Below are 24694 nucleotides of genomic sequence, written 5' to 3' on the forward strand. Positions count from 1 at the left end.
TTAATTTTAAAATGTGTATCTTTTCACTAAATTCGAATGTACCTGTCCTACAATCACCATCCATTTTGACATGGTTCACAGTCCAAACTTAGCAGCCATTTGATACTTGCCTCATTATTTACTCCATTGCAGATTAAAGATTGTGAATGGTAGCATTGTGGTTATGTTAATGGACTACTAATCCAGGAATAAACTCAAATCCCACCATAGCAGCGGGGGAATTTAAATTCAGCTGATGATATAAATTTGTAATTAAAAATTAATACCCCAGTAATGTAACAACTAAATTTTGTAAAAACCTACTTTGTTCATTTAGGAAAGGAAATCTGCTGCTATTATTTAGTTTAACCTATATGTAACTCCAGACCCAGAGCAATGTGGTTGACTCTTAATTGCATTGTGAAATAGCTAATTCAGTTGTATTCAAGAAAGCAGCTCACCACCACCTTCTTAAGGGCAGTAAGGAATGGACAATAACTGCTGGCCTTGCCAGTGACACTCAGATCCTGTGAATGAATAGAAAATATAATACAATAACATAAAAACTGTTTTTTTTAGAAGATTTGTAATTTGTTCAGACAAATGTCATTTTGAAAGGCACAACACAAAATAAATTATTAGTGTATTACTATGCCATAAAATACTAAATGCCCCCAGATATTCTAATAATATTTTGCTCCTGTTTATTAGAACGGTATACTGAACACATTTAAGTTTTATTCCACAGTTAGAGGAAGGTTGTCAGCAGATTCTCCTGCTAAGTCTTTGTAACTGGTCAAATGAATGTCGATTAAAGATTCTATGGTAGACCATGAGTCATCTCTATACATTTTGCTGCAAACAGTGTATCTATCCTGATACTGAATTCCTTCTTATTGTGGCTCAATGCCAATTTGCTGATTTGCTGTTCAATCACTATTTTGTCAGATGATTCCTGCCCAGATGCACGTGATTATGAGGAAATCTTTGTTATATATTATATCTCTTGAGATCTTGTTTTGCTGTTGCCTCTGTGTCATAATGACTCTATTTAGCTATTCTTGCAGCACAATAGTTTGTTTCTTCTGTTTAGATAAACTGGATGAGTGGATTGGAATTTCTAATATTTTTGAAAATATAGAATTGAATGTTGCTCAGTGAATACTCTGAAAGAATTGAACCATCTTGATTTTTAAGTTTTTTTTTCCATTGCTGGGCTCTGTCAATTATTTAACAGTTTCTGATGATTGTCATGACATGGGATGTAACAGTACATTCTGGACATTGTTATTCCTTTGGAGCAGGATGAGATGCAACTCCCAATGTACAAGCTATATTATTTACTTCATTAAAGAAGCAAGGAGGGGTGTCTTCAGTATGAAGTACTTGTCTTTATGTGCTACTATGTTTAAAAAAATTCTGCATAGAAATTAATATTACTTTTAGTATTGGTTTTAACACGCTGTTATGTCTCCTTTCCCACCAGAGAAAGAGCAGGCAGTTTCAGTCATGGATGTTGGTTGCAAGATTTTGAAGGTAGCAATATTTAATGGGTATGAACGCCTACTGATTATGGAACTCCACCAACAACCCAGATGTTAAGATTAAATGCTACATAGTAAACTGTAAAATTTGATTAATTAAATTTAGAGTGCTAGCACCAGAAAATAACCACAAATGCTACTTTATTGTTGTTAAAAACCCAGTATCCTTCAGGGAAGAGAGCTTAGCATCTTGTACCTTGTCTAACTCCAGTCCCACTCTGTTATGAGTGACTCTTAATACTTTCAGGATAAGTAGTAATGGGTAGTTAATATTGATATCATCTGCCATTGGCGTGTGTTGCCCATACCGCAAAACTATTAAAAAAAAATTACAAATTTGAATAATGGCTCTGAAGGGGTGTAATCCCTCTTTGTTCCGTTAGTTCCCTTGACAACATGATTAAGATTGGGAGCTGATTTGGAAAGATCATAACTGTTAGCTAAAATCACCGGGTGGTTGATTAAAATTAAGAGTTCATTCCTTTGCAATTTTTAATGTAATTTTCATTTTGAACTATTGCGGCAGTTTATATTTACTGCAAGTTTTTGGATTGTTACACAGCTCCCCTTCCACTTCCCTAATATTGTTCTTCAGATTTCAAATTCCTGCTACTATATGCCCAGAAAGCAAAGCCCCCACAGTGAAGAAGACTATTTTCTTACGCGGGGGATATCAATGTAACATGTCCTAAAATAGATCAAATATGTTTTCTTTCAAAATCCCGCTGTTTAAACATATCTAATAATAAGTTAAAACGTTAATATCGGGTGTTAAATTAAAATATTCCCAAAGAGATTATCTTCAATTCATATCGGTACACGTTATGGACAAACTTTCACTTTAACCCAACAAAGCAGTTTCGGAAACTGTCGATAATTTGGTGCAAACCCTCCCTATGCAAATACTAAGGACAGAAGCGATCATGTCAGAAGCAAAGAACTAAACTCATCAGAGGGTCAGGATGACGTCAACACCGGGCTAGGGCAACCCAGTCACGTGATTTAACCGACCCTGGATCGTGAGGCCAGAGGTCAACGTACGGAAGTGAAGGTGTTTATCATATTTATCTCTGGAAAACAATCGTGTATTTTATAGGTAGCTAAAATAAGTTATAGGGTTAGAATCGGTTAAATTTTCTCCGCAAGGAAACAATAACACTTCCGGTAGACGGTTGAACCAATCGGGAGCTTTGTTACAGCGTTCGTCGGTTGGGCTGTCGCGTGACCAGTCGCGGACCAATGGGAGCTGTTGTTTTAGTTAGGCCCGCGGAAAGTCAAAGGCCGTTTGGAAACGTTTTTTTTCTAATGTTTTCGAAATTATATTCCTTAAATTAAAGTGTCCGTTTTGTTTTCGTCCCTTTCTCGTGGCTGTGCCGGACAGGAAGCGGTTGTTCTTAAACTCCAAAGTCGCGGGACGTGTCTTTGACTTTGTTCTTATGATCGGTTTTATTTGTTCCGAAGGAGGTTGAAAGGGAGGGGGAGGGAGGGTGGGTGGTTTTTTGGGTTTGGGGGGGGGGGGGTGGGGGGGGGGGTGGTGGGGAGAAATAGAGGAAAAAATTGCGGCCAAGATCGGAGCGGTGTGGATTGAGGGCTGAAAACACTCGGCTGGGCCCCGGAGTGGGACCGTGAATGGGAGAAGGTAGCCTGGGACTCGCGTGAGGACAGTGGGGCCCCCTCCCCCACTATCCACACATACACACACTGGAGCGGTAAGTGAAAGGAAGGACTGCGGCAAACTGAAAGGGCAGGAGAGAGAGAGAGAGAGATAGGAGCCTGAAATAATTTGTATTCACTGTTGTAGTACAAAGACTGTGTTGGAAACGTGTATATGTTTGCATTCCTGTGCTCACAGTCCTGAGCCACGTTTCCTGAGCAGGAAAGATTGGTGTTTTTTTTACGCGTTCACTAGTTTGCCGATATTTACAAAAACGGTTCACAGCTACACGAAACATGCGATCGATTGCGTTTTTCGATTATTTGTGGTACTTTGTTTCTGCAGTGTTGTTCAGGTATAAATCCAGATTTCATTCGTCTGGAATTATGTTCTGTCAGGGACGAATGAATGTTTTTTTAATGTACATGAGGCAAACTTACATCGACAGTTTATAGAAGACATTTTACCTTCAGTTAATCTGATTACGATTCATTGTGAATATGTTGATTCGCTGTCACTTTAAATTTGCTCGAATGTGGAAACACAAACAGCGCATCAATTTACCTAGTTTACTTCCCAAAAATATTAGAAAATGTGCCTACATGGTATAATTTCCTAATTGGAAAAGAACACAGCCTTTGCTGCATTTGAAAAGGAATTTCTGAATGTTTGAGAAATTATGTTCCGATTAGTTGGGTACTGCTTTTATTTAATGAATGTGGATGATATTTTAATTGACCTTTGTGTTCGAGATCCTCAGAAATAAGATAATGAAGTACAGAATTTAACTCTCAAGCTAACATTTGAAATGTAGCTTCTGTGACTTGGTTTTTTTTAGTTTTGAGCGTAGAACGGAACAAATATCTGTTTCTTCTTCCTCATCTGCTCTCTTTTCTTCCCCCCCCATGTTTCTCCCTTTCTTAAATTCTGTAATGCTTGATTAGGTTCTGCAGGTGAATGATCCTCCTAAAAACTGGTCTAAGTGCTTCTTTTTCACGATGAGTGTAAACAGACTGATTGCTAAATGTTGAAGGTTAAAGCTGAGTTTTTAAGGTGACTTCACTTGACTTTCCAGAAATCATTGGATAATGATCAGGAATGGGATATTGGATTTGTTTACCTAACTCATTACAGACATGATAACTTGGAGCCTTCCCATTGTTTATGCCTTGGTATATTAAGCAGTGCTTTTACACAAGTGATTCAAGGCAAGATTTGCAAATAATCCTTTTCTTTTGAATCTTGAATTTTTTCCTTTCCTTTTGTCATGGCAGACAGTGACTAACAATCATTACCATCATTACAATCAATCCATACCTGTCCTTCCCAGTATGACCACATTTTGTTTTGCAGCCAAGAAATCAGTGGATTGCAATTGTTTGTAGGAATTTTGGATTGATCTATTTTTCTCCGCCTCTTCGAACTAAGAGCACCTTTGTTATCGCTTATGCTGTTTACTCACCTGAGATCAACTAAATCAACACAGATTGCAGAACACGGAAGTCAGGCTTATGACTTAGTGGTACATAAATTAATGCCTTTATGCATTATGGTATTGTGGGGAGCTTTATGAAAATGACCTGTTTGCCTCCCTGATATCTTGCCGGCAGGACTGAGTACAAATTGGTCAATGTTTTGTATTTGATCCATAGTCTCTGCTCAGATGGCTCATCTCATCTCCGGGAGTGGTAGGGGCACTACTGTTTACATTACGGACCCTTGCTAGAAGAGGGTGTTGGCAAGGATTGGATTGTGCTTGACTGACATGTCCTGAAGTCAAATTGCCTGCCGATACTAGTGAAGCTGAGAAATGAATATTAACCACTTTGCTAAACCTCTGGAGAGCAACCAACGCCTGTTGAATTATACCCTAACAATGATTTAATATCTTCAAAAGCAGGGGAGAAAATTGATTTGCATAACATAAAGGAAATTGCCTGTTCCTTAGCGAACCAGTTTCCCCTTTCTTTCATCTATCTGTGGGTCAGCTGAAATGGCAGCCATGTTGGGGAGCTGGCTGCATCTGTCACAAAATCATCTGCTGCCTGGGAAATTGGATCACATTTCAGGAAAGCAGTAAGCCAGTGAGAGTCTACTTAGCCCACATGCAATACAGTGACCTTGGAAAGATAAATATTATTGATCACCAAAAAATTAAACTTTATAGATTATTGGCACTAGACATGGATTGTTAGTAATTTAGCTACCAGTAATGGTGTCAAGTGAAGGCACATAACTCATCTAAAATTTGAAATGGGGGCAAGTTTAATCCTCAAAACGATTATAATTAAGTCATTACATTGGTTTGTATTTTTTTGAGGACTGTGCATGCTCCCAGTTTAAGTTTTTATTGACATTTGGAATGTTATAGAAATGTAGCCTTCTCAGCTCCATAGTAAATTTGTGCAAATTACTTTTAAATGTTTTACCTTTTACTTAATTGTGCCCATAAGTGAACTCAATTATTGGCGAGTGGGTGACTTTTGGCGTCTGGCAGTGCTGCTGTAAAAGTGTGATTAAAAGTATGTCCAAGTAGTTTCTTGTAGTCATAAGTAAAACTTTCTCATTTCTTATGACTGATACAGATGTAGAACAGTAACTAAATTTTACATTCATGTGGTTAATCTTGATAATTGCGACAAGAGTAGTACAGTGTATCACAGTGATGCCTACTGCGTGCTTGTGAATTGGGTGTTCAGTTGCATGTTCCATGGCCTGTTCGAGTTAGAGTTTTCATTTTCCATTTGTTAATCAAATGTCTGCACGTGCTACGGTTTGTCCAGATAGAGTTTAGGGTTTCCCATAAACTTTGTGGAAGATTGAAGGCAGGAGAGTGTACGGTCTTTTCACATTGTGTTTGTGAACTCGATTTGGATTACAATCTTCACCAAGGTTGAAGTTGTCAAAGGCTAACGTCTATACAAATTAAATGTTAGCATGAGAGAAGCTTGACCTGACTTGGTGCACCATCTCCTTCTGATGCATTTATGCCCTTAGCACGCAAAAGATTTCTAGGTGTGACATCAGGCATTGGAACCTAAATATGCTAAGCCACTGTGCTACAAAAAAACCCTTGGTTTATTTTTTCTCTTTACACATTTCACTTTCAGTATGCTTACAATGTGGTGAGCCTTTTTAATGTTTGATTTTTTCTGGCTTAGGTAATTTCTTTTATTGGAGGAGTTTCTCTTCAGATTTTTTGCAAGTGGATGAACACACAATGCCACAAGGTATCCAGGAAACATCTTAGATCAGGGCAGTGGCACTAACTGGATCTGATCATCACCAGACGTGACTCTCTGAACAGCAGTGTAAACACACAGCACTAACTGTGATACAGATCACTCCCTGGTGTGCACCAGGATTAAGATGCAATCTTTGAAGGTTTTCATTCAAAGCAGAAATGTGGCCCTTGTATCAATGTCAGCCGTACTGCCCATCCAGATAAAAACCAACAGTTCCTCGATTCAATTAGGCAGGTGCTCTCCCGCATTCCCCCAACAGAGTGTAGAGGTGAAATGGAACATACTTTGAGATACCATCTACAATGCTGCTTTCTCAACATATGGGAAGCAAGAGTGGAAAAATGCTGACTGGCTTGAGGCTAACATCACTGTAATGGAACCTGTCATTAAAGCTAAGCGGTTCATCTAATTAATTACAAGAGATCTGAGCAAGAAGATGCTGAATGCACTAAGAGCTGTTCAAAGTAAAGTCCAACAGACTGCTAGGTGGTGTGCCAATGACTACTGGCTCTAACTTTGCTTGACATATTAAGATGTCCTTTGACATGGAATGCTAGGGGCATGAGCAAAGGAAATGGCTCCATTGAAAACAAAGGCAGGGGAGATCATCACCCACTACAGTAAACAGTTGGAGAGATGGCTGGAACACTACCTTGAGTTGTGCTCTAGGGAGAACGTTTGTCACTGAGGCCACAAGGCCTGCCTGGCATGGTAGAGCTGGATATCGAATCCACAGTGGAGGAGCTTAGCAAAGCTATTGACTTGTTTGCCATTGGCAAAGCTCGAGGGGCTAATGCTGTACTGCCTGAACTCATCAAGCATGGGAAATCAGCATCTACATATACCTCTATGTCTCTGCTAGAGGAGGGGGCAGTCCCCCAGCATAAGCATGATGCAAAAATTGTGACCCTGTACAAGAACAAGGGTGACCACAGTGATAGCAATGACTATTGAGGCACCTCCCTGCTGAGCATCATGGGAAAAATATTTACCTATGTTGCCCTTGTCACACTGCAGATCCTGGCTGAATGCATCTATTATGAATTCCCAGTGTGGTTTCAATACTGGAAGATCTACAGTTGACATGATGATCTTTATCTACAGTTGACATGATGATCTTAGTCTGATCATGGCACTTCTTGTGCAGCTGCCAAAGGATACCATTACATATGGCCTTTGTTGATCTCACCAAAGTACTTGACCATGTGAGCAGAGGCGGACTATTCAAGCTGCTCTAGAAAATTAGCTGCCTGCCGAAGCTGCTCAGTGTGATCTCTTTTTGTGATAACGCGATGGGTATGGTCAGCTATGATGGGGCAACGTTAGAGCTCTTTGAGATCCACAGTGGGGTCAAACAGTATCTTATGGCACTGACACTCTGGCATATTCTTCTCTTTGCTGCCGTCATATGCCTTTGGTGTTTACTTACATATCAGAACTGATGGAAACCTGTTCAGCCTTCCATACCTAAGATCCAAGATGAGTACACCAAGACCTCATCAGATAATTGTCCTACATTGAGGATGCAGCATTAGCATTCCATATTGAGGAACACCTTCAGCGGAGAATGGATATAACTCTCATCTGGAATTTGGTTTGATCAGGAGACAAATGTTATGGTCCATGATGTTGCAATTTTGCCATCTAACAACACTGACAATGTGATACTGGAGGTGGTTGTTAGCTCTACACAACTAGGTTCCACAATCGCTAGTGATCAGTCACTTGATGCTGAAATCAAAACGCATTGCAAAAACTGCAGTTGTTTTGTCCAAGCTGAGTAAATGTGTGTGTGGAACGAAAGCAATCTGACCGAGAAAACCAAATTATGTGTCTACCAATCCTGTGTGTAGCGAGATCTGGAAAAGATATGCTAGGCTGAACAGTTTCCCTCTTGCTGTCTCAGATATATCCTTGGGATCTCTGGGCAGGAAAAGATCACCAACCCAAAGGTCCTGGAGAGTGTTAATTTAATCATCGTACACTCTTTACTAAGCCAATGTTGTCTGCGCTGACTTGGCTACATTCAACAGATGGATGACAGCAGTTTACTCGAAGACCTATATAGTGAACTAGCCACTGGGTCACAACATGGGCATCCATACCTCAGCTACAAGGACACTTGCATGCGAGAGATGAAGATGGTGGTGACATATCTGTGCTGTGGTTGAGAATGGCCAATTTTACAAATGCTTTCAATGCTACCCTTTAATTCCTTCAAATGTTCATTTTTACATTCATTCAAGAGAAGAACAAAAATTCAAAAAATATTTCTTAATGTAGACATTGCTGACTGGATTTATTACTCTTTTTAATTGCCCTTTACTCTGCTGATGCCATCTTGTGACCTATGTGGTGAAGGTATTCTCACAATAATATTAGGTAGCAAGTTCCAGAGTTTTGATCCAGTGATGTTGAAAGAATGATGGTGTATGTCCTCAGTAGGAAAGATGTTGAAATTTATGCTGTAGGCGGTGATGTAAGAGCGTCTAGAGATAGAAAACCTGTGATAATGATGCACTGTTTTTCTCTATCTGGACTGTTTTGATTGGTCAGTTTAAGGGGTGCCTCTGATGGGTGGTGCCTGGCACACCTGTGCAATGACTAGTTAATTAATTTCAAAACTTTATTGCAATATTTTGGTACTGAGCAGACGTAGGATAACAGTTTTTTGGATCCATCTTGTACAAGGTACCTGGAGCAAGGTATTTGGTCCTTGGGGGAGGAAGCAGTGAGAGTATCGTTCACCCTTGGCCACCCTGTGCTTAATTTATTTTTTGACAATGAACTTTTGAAGATTGAAGGAAGATTGCTGGGGTACAATTTGGGGTCAGATTCAAGGGACGGAAAATTGGGAGATTTAATTGAAGTACCAGGGGATTAATTTTCCAGGATTCAAATTGTGTTAATACCCTATTTGGTGAAAGCATTGATGTATTCAAAAGCTATTCTTTATGCTAAAAATGAAGATTCACTAGATTTGAAAGAAAAGTTATAGAAAAGTGGTCAGATGAGTTAAAAGAATACATCAGTGTTGATTGTAGGTAAAGAATATAATAAGTCTTTCCCCTCCAGTTCTACACAGTCTAACTCCAATGGGCATGCCACCATTCAAGCTTCGACTTGAAAGAGCTCTTTTTAAGCTGCAATGAAACTTGAATGTTAAATGAGGATTTTGTGATGGAGCAAGATGGTAGGTATCTCTGCCACCGAAGATTGGCAGAGCTATGTTTTCACCCCCGTTTTGTTAGTTTATTTTGTCTGTTTGTAAATAGTACATCTCAACTAATAGGCAGTTTTCAATGAAACTTGATACACAGAGAATGGTCCAAAGAAGAAATTGATCTTTGGTGAAGATCTGAATCCAGATCCTGGAACTTTTTATAGGATCCACTAACATTGGGAGATAGGGCAAATTGACTTTTGTTTAGAATGTTGGGGTTTTATTTAGAACATTATTTTAGAATGTTGTGGATTGTCCCAGGTGTCAAAATGTGAGCAGAGTTTTTAGAGCAGGTTGTTGGATGTGGATTGGCCTGAAGTATTCTTAGTGAGATGGAAGCTCTTAAAATATTTTCTCAGCTTTGTAGTTGCAGAGCATCAACCAGGCAGGAAAAGGCCTCAAGGTAGAGCTGCATAATTGTATTCAACTTGGGTTAAAACAGCCCTGTTCACTTGTAAAGAAGCTGTTTCCTTTTATCCTGAAATTATAATGGCAAATTTTGGGGAAATTGAGTTTTTATTCCTTGAGTAATATTGAGTCCATTAGTTGTAAAACTGCATTTTCAACTTGGTGAAATCTGCTCTCATATAGACTTTAATATTCTATAACTATAAGCATGTGACAAGGCCAATTCATGACAAAATTTGTATTTATGTTCATTGCCCTGTGTTTGGACATGGACAGCTTTTATGTAGCTTTTTCCAGAGTGAGAAGTCTTGATTCCGATGAAGCCTTTATTAGAAACCCTATATTTAAAGAAGTACTCTTGCAGTAAAGCCACTGATTTGACCACAAGTGTTTTGTGGGTCACTGTTCGCATTGGAGGGGTAGCATGGAAAGGATGGACTAGATTGGGAAGAGGATGACGTGGGAAGAATGGCATGGCATGTGGGTGGCATGGGAGAAATCATAGGTATGGGAAGCAACAGAATGGCACTGGAGGAGTGGGATGATGAGAATGGCATGAGGGCTGGCATGAGAAGGATGGGCATGATATGGGAGCAATGCTGTGGAAAGGTGGGTGGGGAGGGTGGAATGACATGTGATGGCAGGGGAGGGGTGGATGAGATGGTGGAATTAGTTAATTATATGAATTTGACCATAAATGTTTTGTGGGCCTCTGCGCTTTTGAAAGGCTAGGACATGTCTAACTAATCCAAAGAATTATCGGAAGAGGTAGTGGAAAGGTTATACATGGTTAATGTACTAGCTATGGTACACTTGTATTTTCAATTGACTTTCAATAAGGTACCACATGGTAGACTGATGACAAGAGAGAGGGCATGTGAATTCATAAAGGGCATATGAAAATGTAGAAATTAGGGGTAAAAGTAGCTATTCAGATGGGAAGAAAGCAGTGTTCTGTTGGAATCAGTGTTAGAACTACTGTTATTTGTAATTTACATTATGACTTGGACCTGGGAACAAGTAACTATTATCATCATTTGCTGATGATTCTAAACCTGGGCCATTACTAACACTGAGGAAGAATGCAGCATAATAGAAGGAGGGCATTAGAAAGCTGGTAGGCTGGGCAGTTAAGTAGGAAATAAGCTTTGACACAGCTGAATGTGAGATGATAAATATGGTTGCAAAAATGGAAACATCACAGACTTTTAGAAACTAAAGTGCATAGGTGGAAGAGCGGAATGATAGAGATACAGATGGACAATATTTAAAAACAGCATAGCAGTCAACCAAACAATTAAAGCTCTAAAGAATTCAAAATAATAGTTTTATGTTAAACTAGGAAAGGACCCTGAGCAGACTGCACTTGGAGTACTGTTCACAGTTGTAGTCTCTATGCTATAAAAAGAACATAGAAAAAACACTGGAGAAAATGCAAAACAATTACATAGATGCTACCAAAACTGAGAGATTACAGCTGTTAGGAAATATCAAACAAATTCACTTTACTTTTAAAGGAAACCAAAAAACATGGAGATATCTGAAAGGTCTTTTAAAATTAGGAATGGTTTGGACAGGGTTGGATGTGGAATTAATGTTTCCATTTGTGGTAGAATTTAAAAGTAAGGGCTGTAAATACAAAATTGATACCAATTAATCTGAGGAGAAAATGAGAAGCAATTTCTATACTTAGAGTGGCTAGACTGTGAAACCCAGTACCACAGGGGAGGCAAATAGCTTAGATGAGTTCTAGAGAAATATAAGGAATAGGAGGATATGCTGAAAGGCAGAGGTGAGATGAACTTGTGTGAAGTATAAACACCAGTGAAATTAGTCAGGCTGGTTGGCCTCTTTCTGTGCTGTATGATCAGGATGATGTGTGACTCGAAGTGGAACTTGGAGGGGATGGTGTTGCCAAGCAGCTGCTGCCCTTTCAAATAGCGTAAGTCACTGATTTGGCAATGTTTCCGAAGGAGCCTTGGTGAGTTGCTGCAGTGGGTTCTGTAGATAGTACACACTGCAGCTACAATGCATCAGTGGTGAAGTGGTGTCATTGTTTATGCTACTGAATTATCTGCCAATCGAGCAGATTGCTTTGTCTATGTCATTGAACATAAGTCCTGTTGCATTTGTACCTATTCAGGCCAGTGGCGAGAATTCTGCCATTCTCCAGGCATGTTCCTTGTATGTGGTTGTGAAACTTTGATTCAGGCGATGCATCGTTCGCTGGAGGGATAAAAGGAACTTCAGCTCCATGGGTAGTGGTAGCTGGTTTTATCTTTCCCAAGTAGGTATTATTCATGTGACCCTTGACAGTTAGAGTAAACAGCTGTCCAATCGTGGAGGGCGTTACAGCCAAATCAGTCCTCATTTGGCCTGGATACAGATTTGTTACATGACAACTACAATTGGAAAACAATCAAAATGGGGATACTGGCCAAATTTTCTTTCCTAACCCCAAGTGCTCTAACAGTGAGCCTTTGATGTTGTAGTAGCAACATCCCACTGCTGACTTGGAAAGTAGAGAGTTCAACTGCCCTGGGGAATGGAGACTGAAGTTCCAGCGTTGAATTCTGTGTTCATGTCCAGTGGGTGTTACCTTAGTGCACAGGTTGTGGGAGCATAGGAACACCAGAACAGAAGTAGGCCACTTACTTCTCAAACCTATTCTGCCATTCAACGTGATCATTGTTGATCTGCAATCTAATTCAAAGTACTTCCTTTATCAATCTCAGATTTAAAAGTTACCAATTGACCTAGCATCAGTTTCCATTTGTTGAGGGAGTTCCATTCTTCTTCTACCCTTTGAATGAAATTAGGAAGCAGCACTGCGTACAAAGTTCCGACCATAATTTTCAGATGGTAGTCCCCAGTTCTGCACTCCCCAACGAGTAGAAGTAAATTCCATCTACCCTATCTGTTCCTGCTAATACCTTGAAATCGCCCCTTAGCTTTGTAAATTTCAAGGACTGCAACCCTGGATTGTGTAATCTCTCCTCATAATTCGGTCCTTGGAGTCCATCCTACTAAAGTTATTCTGTGCACCCTCCAAGGTACATCCTTCCTAAGATCTGATGCTGAGAACTGCACACAGGTGTGATCTAACCAGGGCTTTTTTTATTTATTATTTCATGGAATGTGAATATCACCAGCAAGACCAGCATTTGTTGCCCATCTGCTGGCATTATCACAATGCCACCATCTTACCCAGTGTATAGCTGAAGCATGACTTCTACTCCCTTGTATTCCAGTCCTCTAGCTATTGATAACCTATTGAATGGCGGAGCAGACTCAAAAGGCTAAGTGGTCTACTCCAGCCCCTATTTCTTGTATGCTCATCAAGGCCACCGATCCTCAGCCATTTTGATTTGTTTTCTGCGCCTGTTCATTACATATTAATATCTAGCACCTGGATCCTCAAGTCTTTTTGGATCTCTTGCTGCTTTTAGCCTTTTATCATTAAGAAAGTCCCCTATTCTATCCTTTTTAGGTCCAATGTTGATGACCTCGCATTTGTCTGCATTGAAATCCATTTTGCCCATTCATTTAAACTACTCTGTATCAATTCTTTTATAATTTGTTTTCATTTACACTGCTTACAGTGCTGAGTATCTTCGTGTCATTGGCAACTTTGGTTATGTGGCTTTCTAACCCATCATCTGAGTCATTGATAAATAGGGTGGATAGTTGAGGTAGAAGTACAGACCATTGCCAACAGTCTATTAATAATGTCCAGAGACATTCCCCTCTGCTCTTCGGTCACCTCTTCCAAAAAAAAATCAATCTGGTTTGTCAAGCATAACCTACCATAATCAATTGCACTCAAGAATTTCACTACCTTTTTCCAACATGTGCTTGCCAGCTTGCCCCAATCTTTATGCAAGTTAAAATCCTGCCTTAAAACCACTGTTTTTCTACATTCTTGTCTAGTCTCTGCATTAATGTAAGCTACCACTTTATAGCTGCTACTAGGGGGCCTATACACAACTCCCACTATAATCTTAAATTTTTTTATTAATTCGATCTGTAAAGCCTTAACAGTTTGTTCTATCTTCTCATCATTGAAGTGATTTCATCCTTTATCACTAAGGCTACTTGTCCACTCTACCATTTTCCCTGTTTTCTCTGGACCTTATAACCTGATGCATTTAGTTTCCAGTCCTGACCATCATGCGCTATGTCTCAGTAATTTCTGCCATAACTTGTTCTCCAACTTGAATTTGCATGTGCAATTAATTAAGTTTGGTCTTTATACTCTGTGTTTATGAGGAACACTTATTTGTGCCATGTACTGTATCCCATTATTCATCTCTCATGTTATACTTGCATGTTTCTTACTTGTCTCTTCTGGTTTATGCACTTTAACATTTTTTAGTTTTCTCTTTACCTGTATTGTTTAAAGCACAATTTCTGACTCTTTGCTTTTGTTGTTTTTGAACTATTAATACTACTTTTTCTATCTGAGCCTTCTCTCCACCACTTTTTTATTTACTGGTTTAAGCATTTGTGACAGTCTGGTTTATTCTTTTTACTGTTGGACCCTGGTTCCAGCCCAGTTCAGGTGGAGCTCATCCCAATGGTACGGTTCCTTCCTACCTCCAAACTGATGCCAGGAATCCCTCTTTTCCGCCACTGCTCCTTCAGCCACATATTTTTCCTAATTTGTTTATCCCTACTCTAATTTGCATGTGAATTGCATAGTAATCAAGAGATTATAACCCTTGAGGCCCTGTTGTTTTAAGTTGGCTCCTAGCCCCTTGCATTCTCCAAACAGGACCATGATGACTGAATCCATCTAATATCTTTTCAGGCTGATTCAAAATGTCCCTCACCTTGACACAAGGCAAGTGACATGCTATGAGGGATTCTTGCTCATTCAGGATTCTCTGGTTCCCCCTAATTAGTGAATCCCCACCATATAATGCTTTCCATCCCACTCCTCCAGCTTCTTTCTGCAAGGTGCCAAGGTCTGCATTCTGCCTATCCTTCTGACCATCTTTAACCTTATCCTCAGAGTGGCAAGAACACTGTACCTTTTGTATAGCAGTATTTTTTGCAGATTCTCGTTCTCTATCTTTCCTTGTTCCCCTCTTTATGCTATCAGTCACACCACCCCCTTCTGAAACTACACCTCCCTATGATGTGTGACGGAATTATGGAGCAAACTGTCCAGATACTGCATTCATTCCCTTATGTGTTGGAGTGTCTCCAATTCACGTTCTAACTCAGTGACTTTGAGCTGGAGAGATTCAACACTGAGACATGACTGCAACTGCATTAACTCAGGACACTCTTGTTGCTCACAAAGTCCTGCTCTGCCATATCTAACCTATATTTATATCCTTTTTAGTTTGTTTTTAAATGTTTTCTTTTTCTCTACACGTATTTGCATTAAAACACCGGACAAAAAAGCATCAACTTACACAAATGGCTGCTAATGTTGAAGGTAGAAAGCAGCACTTCCTTTCCTCTGTCCTCTTAATTCCCACATGCACCAAATTCCCAACTTTTTTTCTCTCTTTATGGTGTACCACTTTGGCAACCAGTCTGCTTCAACACATACTTTCTATTTTGTACACTCTTTTTCAGCCACACCAAAGTTACAGTTGTGAGCAGGAAGCTGAATTGGCAGTTATTGGCACCTAGTCAATCAACTTTATTTTACATTCTTTCATCGGGTGAGTGTGTTGCTGGCTAGGTCAGCATTGATTGCCCATCCCTAATTTAGAAAAATGATGATGAACCAGTGCCTTAACCCATTGCAGTACATGTGGCGAAGGAACGGCAATATAGTTCCAAGTCAGGATGTTGCACGGCTAGAAGGAGAACTTGCAGATGGTGGTGTTCCCATACTACTACTGCCCTTGTCCGTCTAGGTAGTAGAGGTTGTAGCTTTGGAGGGTGCTGCCAATGGATCCTTGGTGAGTTGCTGCAGTGCAACTTTCAGATGGTGTACACTGCTCCCATTGTGCGTCAGTGGTGGTGGGAGTGGATGTTGAAGGTGGTGGATGGGATGCCAATTAAGTGGGCTGCTTTGCTATGGATGGTATCAAGCTTCTTGACTGTTGTTGAAGCTAGACTCATCTAGGCAATTGGAGAATATTCCATTACACTCCTGACTTGTGCCTTGTAGATGGTGGGCAGGCTTTGGGGTGTCGGGAGGTGAGTTACTCATTGCAGAATTCCCGACCTCTTGCTACAATATTAATATGGTTGGCTGAGTTCAGTTTCTGGTCAATGGAAACCCCCATGATGTTGACAGTGGGGCTTTCAGCAATGGTAATGCCATTGAATGTCATGGGGAGATGGTTGGATTTTCCCTTTTTGGAGATGGTCATTGCCTGGCATTTGTGTGGCATGAATGCTACTTGCTGCTTTAATCCAAGTCTGAATGATGTCCAGGTCTTGCTGCATGTGAATGTGGACTGCTTCAGAATCTGAGTCATTGTGAATGGTGCTGAACGTTGTGCAGTAGTTAGCGAACATCTCTGTTAATGGTATGTTAATTGTATTGTTAGGATACACTAGCGAAGAGCATTGTTTAATACTTGGAGCACACATAAATGAGGAGAGCTGGGACACTGATTGTATATGAGGAGAGTTGGGACACAGAACAAAGGCAGTAAACACTCTATAGAAAAAAAAAAGCTCTGTGTATTGGTTTTAACTTAATTCCTATTAACAATCCACACTTCTGACCTTATGATGGAGAGGAGGTCATGATGAAGCAGCTGAAGATGTTTGGGTCTTGGTTCAAACATGGACAAGAGAGCTGAACTCCAGAGGTTAGGTGAGATTGACTGCCCTTGATATCAAGGTAGCATTTGACCGAGTGTGGCATCAAGGAGCCCCAGCAAAACTGGAGTCAGTGGGAACCGGGGGAAAACTCTCTGCTGGTTGGAGTCATACCAAGCACACAGGAAGATGGCTCTGGTTGTTGGAGGTCAGTCATCTCCACTCCAGGACATCACTGCAGAGTTCCTCAGGGTAAGGTCCTAGGTCCATCCATCTTCAGCTGCTTCATCAATGACCTTCCTTCCACCATAAGGTCAGAAGTGAGGATGCTTGCTGATGATTGCACCATGTTCACCATTCGTGACTCCTCAGACACTGAAGCAGTCTATGTCCAAATGCAGTAAGACCTGGACAATATCCAGGGTTGGGCTGACAAGTGGCAAGTAACCTTTGCACCATGCAAGTGCCAGGCAATCACCACCTCCAACAAGGGATCGCCCTTTGACATTCAATGGCATTACCATCACTGAATCCCCTGCTATCAACATCCTGAGGTTACTATTAACCAGAAACAACTGGACAAGCCATATAAATACAGTGGCTACAAGAGCAGGTCAGAGGCTAGGAATCCTGTGGCGAGTAACTCACCACCTGACCCCCAAAGCCTGTCCACCATCTGCAAGGCACAAGCCAGGAGTGTTATGGAATACTCTCCACTTGCTGGATGAGTGCAGCTCCAACAGCACTCAAGAAGCTCGACACCATCCAGGGCAAAGCAGCCCGCTTCATTGACACCCTATCCTCAAACTCCCTCTACCATCAGAGCAATGGCAGCAGTGTGTACGATCAACAAGATGCAATGCAGAAATTCACCAAGGTTCCTTAGCACCTTCCAAACTTATGACTGCTGCTACCTAGAAGGACAAGGAAACGCCACCAACTGGAAGTTCCCCTCCAAGCCACTCTCAATCCTGATGGGAAAATATCACCATTCTTTGCTAGGTCAAACTCCTAGAAACCCCCTCCCTAACAACACCCTGCGTGTACCATGAGCTGCAGCGGTTAAAGAAGGTAGCTTGCCATCACCTTCTGAAGGGAAATTAGGGATGGGCAATAAATGTTGGCCTAGCGAGTGCTGCCACATCCTGTGAACAAATTTAAAATAAAAAACACTACCCTGAGGAACTCCTGCAGCGATATCACGGACTGAGATATTTGACCCCCACCAATTACAACCATCTTCCTCAGTGCTAGGTATGACTCCAACCAGCAGAGAGTTTTCCCTCTGATTCCTATTGGCTCCAGTTTTGCTCAGATTTCTTGATGCTACTCTTGGTCAAATGCTGACTTTATGTCAAGGGCAGCCACTCTCACCTCACCCCTGGAGTTCAGTTATTTTGTCCACATTTGAACCAAGGCTGTAATGATGTCAGGAGCTGAGTGGCTCTGGAGGAACCCAAACTGAGTGTCAGTGAACAAGTTATTGGTAAATTTCGCTTGATAGCACTGTCGATGACCCCTCCCATATCTTTGATCGAGGGTGGACTGATGGAGTGGTAGTTGGCTGGTTTGGATTTGCCCTGCTTTTTGCGGACCGGACATACCTGAGCAATTTTCCGCACTGCCAGGTAGGTTCTAATGTTGAAGATACACTTGGCCAGGGGTGCTGCTAGTTCTGGAGCACAAGTCTTCATTATTATTGTCTGAATGTTGTTGGGGCCCATAGTCTTTGCAGTATGCATTGCCTTCAGCTGTTTCTTGATATCATGTAGAGTGAATTGAATTGATTGAAGACAACTGGTGCCTGTGACGCTGGTGACCACAGGAGGACGACAAGGTGGATCATCCACTCGGCACTTCTGGCTGAAGATTGTTGCAAATGCTTTAGCGTTGCCTTTTGCACTGATGTGCTGGACTTTGCCTTCAAGAATGGGGATGTTTGTGGTGCCTCCCCCTCCAGTCAATTGTTCAGTTGTCCACTGCCATTTACTGTCTACTGGATGTGGCAGGTTTGCAGAACTTAGATTTAGAGCTGATTGACTGTGAACTGCCATTGACGGGCAGTTTCTGTTGAGTGCTGATTAAATTGCTGTTTGTTCTACAGTTTTAAAATGTTCTAAGTTAAATTCAATAAGTTAAACTAAATTTTAGTTAGACACTGCCCACTCTTTCCTACTTGCACCAAATTTTCAACTTTTGCACTCTGATGTCATGTTCTTTGTGCCAACCAATCTGTCCCTGCTGTATAGGAGCAACACTTTATCAGCTGGTACAAAGATTGTTACTGCCATTGAAGGAGCATTCACATGAACCATGTTTACTATCACAGATGTCACCTGTGACTCCCACTGACATTATCTGGGTGCTGTAACAGGGGAATACACCTGATTGTGGAGGTTCAGCCATGGAGTTTGGGAAAGATGAGCATGGATTTACAAAGTGGCATGTTCACTAACTTAAGGATGTTGAGATGGGATGGAAGTTTATAAGTACAGGGGACCTAGAGTTTTCTGCGAGATGATTGCATGGTTTTAAAAAGGAGAGGGATAAGTACATAAGAAAGAGCTATGTCAGTGAGCACGGAGAGCAAGTGGGAATTGACTACAGAATTAGACTACAGTCAGTAGTCTAATGCAATTGAGCAAGGAAGCCAGAGATGGATCTTGTGGACAAGATGAGCTTGGAGAGAAACCAGAGGAGGATACAGGATCCCAGTGTGGATTAGAGTAGAACAAGGAAAACGTTCGGCTTGGAGGGCAAGGGAAAGTGGGATGATGCAGCAGATACAGCTGGTCTTGATCCCCAAAAGAGAAAAATCCAAATCCTCCTTTGTGCTTAATGTTGGAGGCGAGGGTGGAGGGGATACAGGAGAAGGGTTAAAGAGACAGTCGCTAGTGGCGTAAAGAAGCTGGGGCTTGTTTTTGCTCTCCTAGGATGACTGACTGGAGTAGTGGATTTTTAGATCTGAAGAAGAGTCATATGGACTCAAAATGTTATCACTTGCCTCTCCGTAGGTGCTGTCAGACCTGAGTTTTTGCAGCATTTTTTGTTTTCGTTTCAGAGTAGTGGGTGGTTTTGGCAGAGCAGAATGAGACGCAGTGAAGGATGGCTCAGCCAGTTGTTTATCAGATATAATTCGAAGATGAGATTGATATTGTGGGAAAGGTAGGGATGGGAGATAGTATCAAAATTTTTCTCAAAACAAGGGTTTCAAAGGTGGAGGTGAGGGAATACAAGTGTAAAATATGTTGGCAAATGGAAGGCCAAAGTTGGGAGTTTAAAAGTGCAGTTATAAATGACTTGAGGAAGATCTTTTAGTTCCGAGTTTGTATGCAGAAGGAAATGCGTTTGGAAGGCAATACGAGGGTATTCCAGGATACTAGCGATAGAAACTATAGCAATATTGTGGTTATGTGAGGTGGCAAGGTCAGTAGTGTGGCCATGTATGAGGCTAGATAGGGGCAGCGTTTTGTGGGAATTAGGATAGTGAAGTCAGAGGAAAGGGGCAAGGTGAGTTGAAATGGTAATTAAAATCAGAAGTTAAGGAATCATTCAGTGCATTAATTGAGGGGTCATAATTTGGACAACCTCCTAGATGTAATTGAAGAATGATTAAAGAATGAAGATCTTAAAGGACAGTCGACATTCTGTAAGGTACGGAAAGAGGATAAGTTACTGGAAGGATAAGAGAGAGACCAGGGTGTGATTTAGTGAGGAGGCAGTTTGGTGGGACAAGAATAGCCAGATGTGCAGGCTTGAGTAAGGGACAAAGCATTGCCACCTGTGAGCAATGAATTCTGGTTACAAGCCACGTACAATATGTGAACGTCATCACCTTGCTGCCATTTACAGAACTAAATTATTTTTGACTTCTTGCTGCTGTGAGGATTTAAATGAAGGTTGCTGTTTTATTCTGCTATAATAGACTGACTTTCGGAAGCGAGACAAAATTAAAAATGGAGGTTTAAGGTTTGAAATGGAAGTTCCACAGCTTGCACTTGTAAAAGTGATCTGCCAACAAATAAACTGACGTGCCTGTGAGTGGGTGTATGTTTGGAGACAGTTTGTGAAAAACCTGCGCAAAGAAGCTTTCTGTGTGGGAGCACAGTGCCATGAACATGTGTTTGAATGCATTCTCTGGTCCATAACACAAGTCACACTCCCACTATCACTGTTCTGTTGTTGAATCTAGTAGTTTGTTTAATGACTCAGTGTATAATTTCAAACTTTAAATTTAATCACAGTTTAAACAAAAACTACATGATGGAATGTGGGAAGTACAGTTTCCCTGCCATGCTTTCAATTTGGAATGGCGCAAAAGTTATAAAAATGATCAGATTATTTTGATACCTTGTGTTCTAAAGGGTTTATGATGCCTTCAAAACAGCAATTTTAAGTCTTTTTTTGATGTCTCATAAAGAGTGCCCAGACTATCTCAGTGGAAGCATACGTTCATGTATTTCCAGATAACCTTCCAGGAGGCCTCAGTAATTGCCAAGGAACTTACAATTCAATTTGTGCAGTATAGATCCTTCAAGTAATGTGCTCGTTACCCTTTGGCTATCCTTACCAATGCCAAAGCAAATTTAATGCTGGGTTGGAGCATGTTCTTTAATTCTTCGTGCTGGATCTCTTGCCAAACCTGTTAAATCATGTACACAGATTGTACGTCACAGCAGTAAATTCGAAAATGTTTAAAAAACCCAGCAGTTCAGACAGCATCTGTGGAGTGAGAAAGAGAGATAACATTTCAGGTCAGTGACCTTTTTGCCAGAACTGGAGAAAGCTAGAGATGTAACAATTTTTAAGCAGATACTAAGATGGGGAAAGGGGTTTGTAGGTGAGGAAAGAACAAAAGAGAAGTTGGGTGAAAGTCGAGAGTGATTAAGCGACAACACGGCCAAAGCTGGTGGACAGGTAAAGAAGCAAAAGATGGGCCTAGAGGACCTGTAAGGGGGTGAAAGCAGTATCATTAGCAGTACCAACTGCCCTAAAGAAGTGGGAGCTGTGCTTAAGATATAACATTGTTGAGTTCAGTGTTGTGTCTGAAAGGTTGTAAAGATGCTTCACTGGAGCAGCTCCTCTTCTTTAAAAAATGATTTCAGAAAAACCTATTACACTTTCGTTTCTACATAGCCTCTTTCATACTGAACTGTTTTGTGCTTTAGGAATTATTTTTTTCAAAGTGAAATGACTTGAGCAGCCAGGTAACCAGATTCATTAGCTTAATAGAATCATAAAATGGTTACAGCACAGAAGGAGGCTACTATAACCATGTCAGGAGGGGTGAACTGACTCCTCTCTTTGTCCCACTCCTGGGTTGCTTATAACAGAATTTGAAAATAAAAAGATGATGTGACCAATTCAATATATATACTTAGCTGAGTGTAGCTCAGTGTAAGAAATGAGCCAGTCAGGTTCCTTCAGTTAACAAGTATTACTAAAACTCACTCTGGCAAAGGTGCAGAAATCATTAACAAAAGATTTTAAATGTACAAATATGTTCAACTACTCACTAATGCAAAAACAATACATGCACAATTCCCTCAAGCATGCAAAAACACATAAAACTCTGCAGCGTATCAGATCTTAAAAATTTGGCCAAATAAAGATTAAAGCCAGGTTTTAAAAAAAAACTCTCAATGTCTGGCTGCTTGTTTGCAGCTGAAGGATTATTTTTTACAGTGCTTGGGTTTCTCATTGGAGCAGCTGTGGCTGTTGATTCTCTTTTCTCTTGGAGACAGTGGTGTTCATTTGGAATCCTTCTCCTTTAAAAATGCTTGGTTTGCAGCAATGAAATCTTCTGGTGGGTTTTCAAATCTCAAACAGCTCAGCTTTGATAGAGCTTTCAGAGAAAGAGGGATAGGGTTACCCCTTCTATCCCTGTGGCAGTTTATCTCTCAGTTCAATTCCCATACATTTTACCTCTTTTTCACATGACCTCTCTCTGATTTCAATCTGGTCTTATTTTAGCCACTGTCTCTGAGAGCTCTGTAAGACTGGCTCTCCATAATGTAGCTGTGCCCTTTGCAAAAGAAACATAGTAGCTGCTATAGGCCGGTGTTCTTTGTTTAGCCAAAGTTTATTAAGCAGAAGTGTCCTTTTGAAAAAAGAATCTATGTATGTTATGTCTAGCTGTTGACAAATTAATATTCCATATAATACATCGCCATAACAGCATATACTGATGACTAAGCTAACTGGCCAGATGACTAGCTCAACATCTCCATCGGATGGATGAAATCAGGATGCACTCTTTCCACAGAAAGGTTAGTGGAAATTTGTATACCAGGCCCCAGAGAAAACACATGCCAGTCAGTACTGCACCTTCTCACCCCACTGACTTTATCCACAGCAAATGTGGCAGAGACTGCTGTGCGAGAATGGGTCTTCTGAGCCACACTGAGTTGACTACCAAGGTATAAACCATTCCCTCATTAGATGGAAGGCTGTCAAAGAGGACCATCCTTCAGTTAGTATTGTCTGCTTCCTGTCACTTAGCGGACTTCATATCTAAGTAGCCACCATCCCTTTTGTTCCATGGGCTTTAACTCAACTGACAAGCTTGTATGTGGCACTTTATCAAAAGCCTTACAGAAGACCAATACCCACCACATTAACTTCATTACCCTCGTCAACCCTCTCTTACATCATGAAAGAAAGTAATCAAGTTAGTTAAAAATCCATCTATCTCACTAATGTCCTTTTAGGGAAGGAAATTTGTTGTCCTTACCTAGTCTGGCCTATATCTGACTCCAGCAGTGTGGCTGATTCTTAAGTGCCTTCAGAAATGGCCTAGCAAGCTACTCAACTGTAACAAACTGCTACAAAGTCACAAAAAAGGAATGAAACCGGGTGGACCACCTGGTATCAACCCAGGCACTGGAAACGATAACAGCAGTCTCAGCCCTGTCAACCATGCAAAGTTCTCCTGGGTAACATCTAGAGGCTAATGCCAAAATTTGGAGAGCTGTCTCACAGACTAGTCAAACAACAGCCTGACATAGTCATCGCAATGAATCATACCTTACAGATAATGTCCCAGACACCACTATCACCATCCCTGGGTATGTCCTGTCCCACCAGTAGGACAGGCCCAGCAGAAGTGGCAGCATAGTGGTATACAGCTGGGAGGGAGTTGCCCTGGGTGCCCCCAACATCGACTCCAGACCCTATGAGGTCTCATGGTATCAGGTCAAACATGGGCACGGAAACCTCCTACTGATTGCCACGTACTGCCCTCAGCTGATGAATCAGTATTCCTCCATGTTGAACATCAGAGGGTGACAAGGGTGCAAAATGTACTCTGGGTGAGGGACTTCAATGTCCATCACCAAGAGTGGCTTGGTAGTACCACTACTGGCCAAGCCCTAAATGACATAGCTGCTAGACTGGGTCTGCGGCAGGTGGTGAGAGAAAAACATACTTGACCTCACCCTCACCAATCTGCCTGCCACATATGCATCTGTCCATGACAGTATCGGTAGGAGTGACCACTGCACAGTCATTGTGGAAATGCTTTCACATTTGAGGATACCCTCCAACATGTGTGGCACTACCACTGTTAAATGGGATAAATTTAGAACAGATCTGGCAACTCAAGACTGGGCATCCATAAGGCGCTGTAGGTCATCAGCAGCTGCTGAATTGTACTGGAGCGCAATCTGTAATCTCATGGTCCAGCATATCCCCTACTCTACCATTAACCATCAAGCCAGGGGATCAACCCTGGTTCAATGAAGACTGCAGGACGGCATGCTAGGAGCAGAACCAGGCATACCTAAAAATGAGATGTCAGCCTGTTGAAGCTTTTACACAGGTTTACTTGCCAAACAGCATAAGCAGCAAATGATAGAGCTAGGCAAGCTAACTAATGGATCAGATCTAAGCTCTGCAGTCCTGCCGC

The 24694-nt window shown here is 41.2% G+C and overlaps 1 protein-coding gene across 2 annotated transcripts in view; it reads left to right on the top strand.

Annotated features, from left to right (window-relative positions):
• The first annotated feature begins 3068 nt into the window (after positions 1-3068).
• The window catches only part of ankrd11 (ankyrin repeat domain 11), a 199112-nt gene continuing 177486 nt past the window's right edge, over positions 3069-24694 (top strand). For both annotated transcript variants that reach the window (XM_041190704.1, XM_041190705.1), the window contains exon 1: positions 3069-3232. The gene's annotated coding sequence lies outside the window, so the exon portion shown is untranslated. The remainder of the gene's footprint in view (positions 3233-24694) is intronic.

The sequence above is a fragment of the Carcharodon carcharias genome, chromosome 7, assembly GCF_017639515.1.
Source record: "Carcharodon carcharias isolate sCarCar2 chromosome 7, sCarCar2.pri, whole genome shotgun sequence".
Classification (NCBI taxonomy): domain Eukaryota; kingdom Metazoa; phylum Chordata; class Chondrichthyes; order Lamniformes; family Lamnidae; genus Carcharodon; species Carcharodon carcharias.